This window comes from Pinus tabuliformis, chromosome X (assembly GCF_031772625.1).
Source record: "Pinus tabuliformis cultivar Carrire ecotype Pingquan chromosome X, CPIR1, whole genome shotgun sequence".
Lineage (NCBI taxonomy): Eukaryota > Viridiplantae > Streptophyta > Pinopsida > Pinales > Pinaceae > Pinus > Pinus tabuliformis.
In genome coordinates, this window is record NC_142308.1 from 935,192,809 (window position 1) to 935,203,909 (window position 11,101).

Sequence of the window (11,101 nt, forward strand, 5' to 3'; positions counted from 1 at the left end):
TATTTTTAGCAGTTTCACCTCTCACCCAATGTGGCCAAAATGCTCATTGGCCAAACTGCTATTTTTAGACATGCTATTTTTAGCAGGTCTATTTTTAGCACATTCTAATTTAACATTTCTTGATGCACATTTTTCAACAATATCGTATTAGTGATCACCTTCTGCTTCTTCCCACTATTTGGGCCTTTGGCTTTTTCTGACCTTTTCTATTTTGAAAATGTTTGAGGCAGTTTTTAATTACATGCCTCGTTTCATAGCATGCTCTACACTGAAATGAAATATTATCATAGTCAAGCTTTTGAACCCAAACATAGTTTGGAGCCATCAAATTAATCTCTGTCGGGAAAACCCTCGTTCAAGTTTGTCTCCACACAAATGCGAGCATACGTAGTTTTAACAAAACATTTTTTTTTTGTTTCAAACCAACTACGATAAATTTTTTCTAGTTCATTCCCAATGGAGGAAAGCAATGCATGATTCAAGAAATGTAAGGTAAGGTTCAAAAGCTATTGAAAATGCAATAAGAATAAAACTTGATTTAATTTTCCCTTGAATTAAATTAGGAATAAAATTATGATTCCACATCACAAGACAACTTGTATGAGTTAAATAAGTTAATTTGACTTAGTTGGCTTAGTTAATTTGAGTTGAGGGTATAACATGAGTCATGTAGAGTGTCTCCTACTTTATAGGAGCCCTGGTTGAGTTTATTTTGAATTGTAATTAATTAATTCATTTTAACTGAGTTAAAGTCAGTTAAGCTAGTTTCGACTCATGGAGGAATTAGTAGGAGCTCAGATAGTGAGGTGCTGCTTCATGTGCTTAACTAGTTAACTGATGGGTCACTCATAAATAAATCATGCATGTCAGATCTGAGAGTTACCCAGTTGAGATTGGAGTTGAAGGGTAGTGTACTATCGGTTGTATAATCATCCAAATTGTACAGGTGGTGTATGTAGTCAAAGGAAGGCCTATGAGGATTGTGCAATTCATATTGAGGAATTTCCCTAATTAATAAGGGGCTAATTCCCAAGGAAACAACACAAGAAAATAGGGTCTTGTGCAAGAAGGAAATTGGTTAAGTATTGGCCAAGGCTTGTCTAGGAAGTTGTGAGACAGATAGAGATAGTGCAAAGGTTGCTTGAGCTTAAGAAAAGCATTGTAATATTCTCATATTTTCTGACTAATGCAATATACAAATAGCAGGGGTTTTTAGCTGTGGCTTTTCCCAAGAAATCGTTGTGTAATGTGTTGATTGAATTCTTTCTCTTGTATGCTTCATGATTTCAAGATCGTTAAATTTTTTCCGCTGATGAGTAGAGTAGATTCAAGTCTATTGTTTTAGTAAATTACAATTAGAAGTTTGAATCTACAAGAAATTTCTATATGGCATAGGAGTAGAAATCACTCTAGAAGAGGATAATATGAGTTTGTATTTTGTAGGTGAAATCGAATCTGCAGTATCATTCTTCAGAGCCAGCAAGATGTCGTTCTACAAATTGAGACTCGAATATGCCCTTGAGGGTAGTTCAAACTATATTGCTTGGAAGGATAGAATTGAAGCAGTGTTGGAAGACAACGAGTTGAAGGAATTCATAGACAAAGATATTCCTAAGCCTCCAACAACAGATGCTCAAGATCTGCGAGAGTGGAGGAAATGTGTTGAAAAGGAGAGAAGGATCATACTAGAAGGAGTTCAAGATCATATTGTCTCGAACCTCCAATGGAAAGATACACCATATGTCATGTGGCAAGCCTTGGTGGACTTGTTTCAGAACAACAATGACCATGGTAAGTTGGAATTGAAGGACAAGATTCAAAAGATCAAGATGGAGAAGGGCGACACAATACCACAATACTTGAGTAGGTTCACCAAATGTTGTGATGAGCTCGGGAGTGTCGATATTACAGTTGCTAAAGATGATCTGGTAAGCCTACCACTTCTAGGCCTTCCCAAGAGATGGCACAACTACCAAGATTCAATAAATGGGAGGGAGAATCTACTAAAGTGGGAGAATTTGTCATCTGGCTTGGTGTAAGAAGAGATAAGGCGGATCACCAGAGATAGAACCTCATCTAAGCATGATGATGAGGATAAATATGCCTTAGTTGGAAAGGCAAAGAAATGGAAAGGAAAAAAATTCCAATCCAAAGGAGATTCCAGTCATGGTGGCAAGAAGAAGGACTTGTCGAAGATTAAATGTTTTCACTGTCATGAGTTGGGACACTATGCCACGAAGTGTCCACACAAGAAGACTGACAAGAATCCCTTAGGAAGAGCGGTAGGTGAAGCTCTTGCTTCACAATTCCAGTTGGATTTCACCCTTATTGCTTGCATGGTGACATCGTTGATGGGTAGTGTGTGGTATCTAAATAGTGGAGCCTCATTCCATATGACTAACAACAAATAATTCTTTAGCGACTTGGAGGAGAAGGTCCTTTAGATGCACATCAAAATGGGAGATGATGGAAGGTATAACATGACTGGAATTGGTAATGTTACTTTTCAGAGAGAGTCTAGTTCTCTTCTCACATTAAAAGATGTCATGTACATTCTAGGTTTGAAGAAGAATTTGGCTTCAGTGGAATTTGGCTTTAGTTGTTATTTGGAGGACTGTAGCTGCGATGTGTTATTTAGTAAAAGAAAGTCTTTCCTTCGTCACATAGCCCCAGAACAAGTGAAACAAATCGGGGTTCTAGTGAAGAACCTCTGCAAATGGGATGTAGAAGACTGTTCGAAATTTTCGGGAGGAACATAATACATATAGAGCTTCACACTTTAAACTCGGCGAAAATAGTGGTGCCATGAAAACGAAAGTAGTGGTTCCATGAAAGCGAAAAGAGAGAGCAGCCAAAAATATACATGCATTGAGAGATACACAATAAAGTTCGGCGAAAGTAACGTGGTGCAGTGAGAGCGAAAAAAGAGAACAGCAAGAATTGGTGGTATTTGGAATCTGAAGTCAACGTCGTTGTCTGGTTTTGGCGCTACCTGGTTTGCTGTGCTGTGCCGTGCCGGATAGGGAATTGGATTTTGAAATGATCTCCTTGACTCTATTTCTGACTCCTTGACTCTATTTCTGTCTGATATGGAAAAGATAATTGGGCAGATATACAATGTGTCAGTCTTTACGATTCGACCCGCTGTCGCACACTCACTGCAATAATACGAAGCAAAGCAAAAAATCAAATGCGAAATTTGTTTGCTATTTCCATTCCAAGTTGCAGTTAATATTTGCTGATAGTTGGAAGAATTTGATCTAATGGCTAGCGCTTCTGTTACTTCCTCTACTCTCCCTTCTAGCAGCGTGGTCAGGAGGACGGCGAATCGTCATCCTAATGTGTGGGATTATGATGTTGTACAATCTCTTAAATCGCCGTACACTGTGAGTAATTTCTTCATTTCAAAGCCACTTTCTTCTGTCAAATCAAATATTACCACTGATCATGGTCTCTATTATTTGTCAAATATTACTACTGATCAGTCTGTATTATTTGTCTTAATTGAACAGGATCCCTGTTACAGAGAACGTGCAGAGACACTTATTGGTGAGATTAAGGTGATGCTTAGTGGTGAAGGAGAGTTAGTGATCACCCCATCTGCTTATGACACGGCATGGGTAGCGAGAGTGCCCTCCATTGATGACGTTGCTCGCCCGCAATTTCCTCAAACAGTTGAATGGATTTTGAAAAACCAGTTAAAGGATGGTTCATGGGGTAATGTGTCGCACTTTCTGTTGTCAGATCGCCTGCTTGCAACTCTTTCTTGTGTCCTTGCGCTCCTTAAATGGAAAGTTGGGGATCTGCAAGTACAGAAGGGTAGTGGGTAGCATTTACGAATATCAGATCAGATAACCTTTTTTTTTTGTACTAATGGTCTCTGTTAGTGCACCTGATCTTGACCCGAATCTGCATAGAAGTCCTATTTCCAATCCTATAACATATTTATGACACTCTGACATGCGCCGGAGATAGCCCTTTATAACACGGGGTCCGGATAATTATAGAAAAAAAGAAAAAGCTGCGCGTTATAAAGGACTATCTCCCAACATGTGAGGCGTCATAAATATGTTATGGGGTTGGAAATAGCTCTTGCCGAATGTGCATGCATGTTTATAGGCATTGAATTCATAAAGAGCAATCTAGAAGGAAGAAAGGACGAAAACGATCAAGACAGCTTGGTCACAGACTTTGAGATCATCTTCCCTTCCTTTTTAAGAGAAGCTCAGTCTCTCAACCTCGGACTTCCCTACAACCTGCCTTATGTATGTCTACTACAGACTAAACAGAAGGAAAGATTAGCAAAGTAAGAGTTGCTCGTTGTAAATCATCAAATTCAGTTCCATGTTAATTCCTTGTTAATTTAATTAGAGCACATTAGTTCTTGTTGCAATTTCTAACAATGTTAAATATGATTCGCAGCCTGTCAAAGGAGGAAATTCATGGTGTTCCGTCTGCAATATTGTATTCTTTGGAGGGCATACAAGAAATGGTGGAGTGGGAGAGAATAATGGATGTTCAAAGCGAGGATGGGTCTTTCGTAGGCTCACCTGCTTCGACTGCCTGCGTCTTCATGCACACTGGAGACATGAAATGCCTCCAATTCTTGAAAAACGTGCTCGCAAAGTTTGGCAGTTTTGGTATATATGGTCATGGAGTGCCTTTACCTTCCCTCCGTTTTTCTGTTCGTATATCCGTTTAATCAATTCCTCGCATCCTGCAGTTCCCTGCCTCTATCCAGTGGATCTGCTGGAACGACTGCTGATAGTGGATAATATTGTACGCCTTGGAATTGATCGGCACTTCGAAATGGAAATCAAGGAAGCTCTCGATTATGTTTACAGGTATAATTGGAAATTTCGATTTTGCGAGGATTCCAATATTCAAGACTAATTCCTCTGTAAAATCCATTGATAAAATATGTTGCATTCAGGCATTGGAATGTAAGGGGAATTGGGTGGGGCAGAGTGAATCCCATAGCAGATCTTGAGATCACTGCTTTGGGATTTCAACTCCTTCGGTTGCATAGGTACAGCGTAACTCCAGGTGTGTTTTATATTGAAGTCATTCTGCTATCATGATAAAATATTACCAGAAAGCATGCCCTACCCTTGTTTTTCAAACAATATATCATTAACTGTTCTGTTCTGATCTCTGGATATCGCATTATCAGCGGTTTTCGAGAACTTCAAAGACTCAAACGGACACTTTTTTTGCTCGTCTGCTCATTTCAACAAAGATGTAGCGGGCATGCTGAGCCTTTATAGAGCTTCTCAGCTGGCATTTCCTGGTGAAAACATTTTGGATGAAACTAAAAGCTTTACTAGTAAATATTTGAAAGAAGCCCTTGAGAAAAGTGAAACTTTCACTGCATGGAACAACAAACAGAACTTAAGGGAAGAGGTAGGAAAACATTCTGCCCAGTGCCAATGGAAATACGTCGCAACTTATTTTCTCCCTGCAAGGGATTGGATTGGCTGAATTTCTAATTTTGTCAGCCATTGCCAGATTAAATACGCGCTGGAGAATTCTTGGCATGCCAGTGTCCCTAGAGTGGAAGCAAAGAGATACTGCCAAGTTTATCGCTTAGATTATGCGCGCATAGCCAAAAGCGTTTACCAGTAAGTCAGACCCCATATTCAATTCCACTCCCATTACCTTCCTCCTTTAAAGTCTAGCATAATTTGCACGTCCTTTTAATCCCTTGTTGATAATAACGATGGAACTGACTGGGTGCTACATTTTGTCTAAATATCAGGCTGCCCAACGTGCACAACCAAAAGTTTTTAGAGCTAGCAAAATTGGATTTCAACATCATCCAGGCCATCCACCAAAAAGAGATGAAGAATGTCACCACGTAATTAACCAACCCTGTATTATTTGACATATTATTTTAGAATCCACTGTATATATCCACTGTACGTCTCCATCAACCGAAACTAATTACTTGAATTCAATGTTGCTCAAAGTTGCTCTAATTATTGTTTCTGCATCACAGCTGGTTTAAAGATTCGGAGTTCCCTCTATTAACCTTCAGTCGGCAGAGGCCAGTAAAATGTTTCTTCATAGTAGCGGCGGGCACGTATGAGCCTCAGTATGCCAAATGCAGATTCCTCTTTTCAAAAGTGGCGTGCTTGAATACTCTTCTCGACGACATGTATGACACATATGGAACTCTGGATGAATTGAAGCAATTCACTGAGGCTGTGAGAAGGTAGGTCATTGCTACAATCGCCATCATGATCTTGCACGTCGTGATCTATATTATTGCGTGGCTAATTATATTATATATTATATTGGCTGTTCAGATGGGACCTCTCCCTCACAGAAAACCTTCCAGACTATATGAAGCTCTGCTACAAATCTTTTACGACATAGTTCACGAAGTGGTTCGCGAGGCAGAGAAGGAACAGGGGCGCGAATTGCTGAGCTTTTTCCGAAAGGCAATAAGTAGTAATGATGAATTTGTAAATTGTGTTATTCACTCAAGAATTAACGCACTTGAGAATTGATAAGTTTTTGCTGCTGTCTGAATGTGGATCCATTGCATTTATCAGTGGGAAGATTATATTCTGGGGTATTACGAAGAAGCTGAATGGTTAGCTTCTCAGTACGTGCCAAGCTTGGAGGAGTACATAAAGAACGGAATCATTTCCATCGGTCAAAGGACACTTCTGGTGAGTGGAGTATTATTGATGAAGGGTCAAATCCTTTCGCGAGAGGCACTAGAGCAGTTAGATTATCCCGGAAGACGTGTTCTCACAGAGCTCAACTGCGTCATTACCCGCCTAGCGAACGACATACAGACATTTAAGGCTGAGAAGGCTCGTGGAGAATTGGCATCCAGTATTGAATGTTATATGAAAGAACATCCTGGAAGTACAGAGGAAGTGGCTGTGAATTACATGTACAACCTCCTAGAGCCGGCAGTGAAGGAGCTGACGTGGGAGTTTCTTAAGCCGGAGGACACGTCGGATGTGGACATCCCATTCCAATGCAAGAAGATGTTGATGGAAGAGACTAGAGTGACCATGGTGATATTCAAGGAAGAAGATGGGTACAGCGTCTCTAAAACAAAAATCAAAGAATACATCAGAGAGTGTTTCATTGAACCACTGCCACTCTATCTCCACCCAACTAAGACTATGTGAGTTTTTCATGATAAATCTTGTTTTCGGCTTTAAATTATATAGTTCGATATGGGGTTGTGATATAATATATTTAAATTACAGTCTGATATAGAGTTGTGATGGGGAGCTATTTTCTCTCACAATGATTTAATGTTGTTTTTTCATAGCCAGAGGAAATAATATCCTCATTCTCAAAGCCGTAATGCTTGAAATCCAGCGGCGATGGATATGTTTGAGGAAGTGAACATGAAAAAGTGTTAATGCATGAAAATACTTAACTGGCACATGCAATTCTCAAGAGAAAGGATTGCCTTATTCTTTTACTTTTTGTATTAGTTCAATTTCTCAAGCATGGATTATTAGAATAATCAAGTAATATTCATGAATATAGCATCTTACTTTTATATAAGATAAACAAAATTGTGCATGTAAATATTAATATTAGAATAATCAAGTAATATTCATGAATATAGCATTTTATTTTTATATAAGATAAACAAAATTGTGCAGCGTAAATGTTAATATTTTTATATTAATGAATATAGCTTCTTACTTTTATATAAGATAAACAAAATTGTGCAGTATAAATATTAATATTGCATTGCATAACATTTTATTATAGATTTAAAAATATTAATTAATATTTTATGGAAATGTTATATAAATTTAAAAGACAAAATATTAATTATATTAATATTAATATTGTATTTTGAATTTATTATTATATATTTGAAAATATTAAATAATAATTTATAATAATTTTATAGAAATTTTAAAGATTAGATAATAAAAAACACCGCATATAACTAAAAATTAACCATGTTAATATAAAATTTAATACATATTAAAATTATATAACTTAAAACTTCTTTTCACAAAAATCATAATTTAGTTGATCAAAATTCTACACCCAAATACATTCAATCTTCTTCTAGCAAATTGATACTACAATAAATTTATAAATCTTATACATTCACTATTATATTTACATTATTATTTTAATGGTCACAATCTTTTTCTACAATAAGTTTATAAATCTTATACATTGACTATTATATTTATGTTATTATTTTAATGGTCACATTTGATTAGGTGGTCATATATTCCTCAATAATCATTTATTACTTTAGTGACTATATTTTATTACTGACCTTTGATTGAATTTTGTGACACTTCTATTCAAGCATGGAAAGACTAACTAAATAGATGTGTATTAATTTGCAGAAAATAGTAAAAATTGAAATCACATGCAATAAATAAAATGAATTGAAAAAAATATATTGTAGGAAAGAAAAGAATGTTAATTTTTATTTTTTTATTTTTTTTTTATTTTTTTATGTTTTAGAAAATAAAATAATGTTGCAGGAAAAACAATATGATGATAAAAATTGAAATACAATAATTAAAATAACACAAAAATAAATAAAAAAATAAATCAATTTAAATGAACCTTATTATACTCACACTCTAATGCCTCATTTATCCCTTTTTTATGCAAGAAGGGGACTCTTTTTTTTTAATGCATATGAGGAATAGCATGAAGACATCCTTAACTTGTAATCCGTCATTTATCCCTCATTTTTAAGCAAGAATGGTTTTGTTTTATTTTTGATTTTTTTTTCTCTTGAATATGAGGAATATCATGGAGTCATCCTTCACTTGTGAATTATGTAAGTTAAAATAAAAAGTAATTAAAATAAGTTACACTAAACTAAAAATGAAGAATAATAAAAATCTAAATGAGAAAGAATTTTATTATTATAAGAGTGTCTTCAATATATATCTATTAATATTGTTTCAAATCTTCAATTTGATCTTCTTCACCAACTCGAACTCCAAATTTCTCTTCCCTAAGCCTCTTTCACAATACACTAAGTCTTTTTCTTTTATAGGGAGACTAACATAAATAAAATCCATTGTTACTTAGAGTAAAAATAAAATTTAAGATTTAGTTCACTATTAATTAGAATGAATCTCAACTAATTAGACTACATTATATAGCCAAATTATTTTTATAGATGAGTTTATCTAATTAGTTTGTATCTAATCTCAATTTAAAATGTTATTTCATATTCTACTAATAAATTTGGAGAATATTTCCAAGTAATATAATTTCTTATTTTCTCATTTATGATTTTTTTATTCAAAATATGAGGTCTTTTATATATTATAAAATATTCACAAATTAAATAATAATTTCAATAAAATTTTATATATAACACTACCAAAACATATATTTTTGATTCATAATATGATCAAAAATACACTATATTTCGGATTCGTAATGTCCCTTCAAACAAAAATATTTTTATTTCAGACTTATAATCTCCCTTTAAACAAAGATATTTTTAGTTTCCTAACAATTAACCATGTTCATTTGATTTAGTACTTGAGCATTCAATCATGTTCATTTCATATTACTTCAAAAATGAATCATGCTAACTTGAAATAATACTTCACAAATTAGTCATACTCGTTTGATACATAGTACTTCATGAATCTAATATCAATTCCAATTATGTTCACTATGTTCACTTGATGTAGTACTTACCACTCTGTGGAAAAATATTATTTCATTATTTTCTCTCTCTTTTTATAATAAAAATAACATCACATAAACATCATTTATTCGTGTTGATATTAAAAACACTATAACTAGAGAAAATATCACATACTAACTTTTGAAGTATAGAAGAAACTTATTAGATTAAGGAAAACCTAAAATATTCTCCAAAATATAAATCCCACACACCATCTTTAAAGTACTAAAAAATATTTCTTGTGTAAAAAAGATATGTAATATAAAAATAGATATAATGTCAATGATAAAAGTAAATGATAAGGCTTTCGTATCATCCTCCCAACTAAGTTAACATTATTTGTCCCACAGAGACATAGGGATGTTACATTTTATCCTTTGATTGTTGAATATAATAAATAATATTTTATTATTAAATTTTTACTTATTTTATCATGCATATTTCATATTATGAATTCTCAATAAAAAATCATTATCATTATTGGTCCAACATGTAATACCCCACTTAAATCTTATCATGAAAATTTTATTAATGTTTACATTACCTGAAAATATTGAGAAATATTGGTGAATACCTTCATTTTGGAAACTATAAATTTATTTACTAAATATAAAATTCATTATTTCTATTTTGTTCAAATTCCCAACTTGCCTTCTAAAATTGAATCTTAGGTAGGATATGGTCTCCTTCCATTATTTCAATATATATATATATATATATATATATATATATATATTCATCTCACATTCCCAAACGTGCTTTCACATTTACTTAGGAGAAGACATGGTTCTCTCCATTTAGTTACATCTCACATTCCCAAATGTACTTTCACATTTACTTGGGAGAAGACATGGTCCTCTCCATTTAATTACATCTCATTCCCAAATGTATTCTCACATTTACACGGGAGAAGACATTGTCCTCTTCATTTAATTGCATCTCATTCCCAAATGTACTCTCACATTTACTTGGGAGAAGACATAGTCCTCTCCATATATATATATATATATATCACATTCCCAAATGGACTTTCAGATTTACTTGGGAGAAGACATGGTCCTCTCCCATTAATTTCCCAATTTTATATTCATATCACATTTCCAAATGTACTTCCAGATTTACTTGGGAGAAGAGAAATCAACTGTAAGGATGGATGAGAAGTTAATGACATTAATGAGAGGTGGTTGAGATGGAGAAGAGAGGGAGGGTATAAAAGGGAAGGAGGAAGGGAGAAAAGGGCATGTGGGGTCTTGCTTGATTTTGGGATTAGCTGTGATTTGGGTTGGCTGTGATTTTAAGATTTGTTGTGATTTTGGAGACTTTAGGAACCTATGGAGGTTTCTTGGGTTGTTGAGAGAAGGGAAATATTGTTCATCTTCGTCTGGATCATTTATCTTGGACACACACACTACATCTGGTTGGATTTGGGAT

The 11,101-nt window shown here is 34.6% G+C and overlaps 1 pseudogene; it reads left to right on the top strand.

Annotated features, from left to right (window-relative positions):
* Positions 1–3,263: 3,263 nt before the first annotated feature.
* Positions 3,264–7,151, top strand: LOC149142754 (alpha-bisabolene synthase-like; annotated as a pseudogene).
* The last annotated feature ends 3,950 nt before the right edge of the window (positions 7,152–11,101 follow it).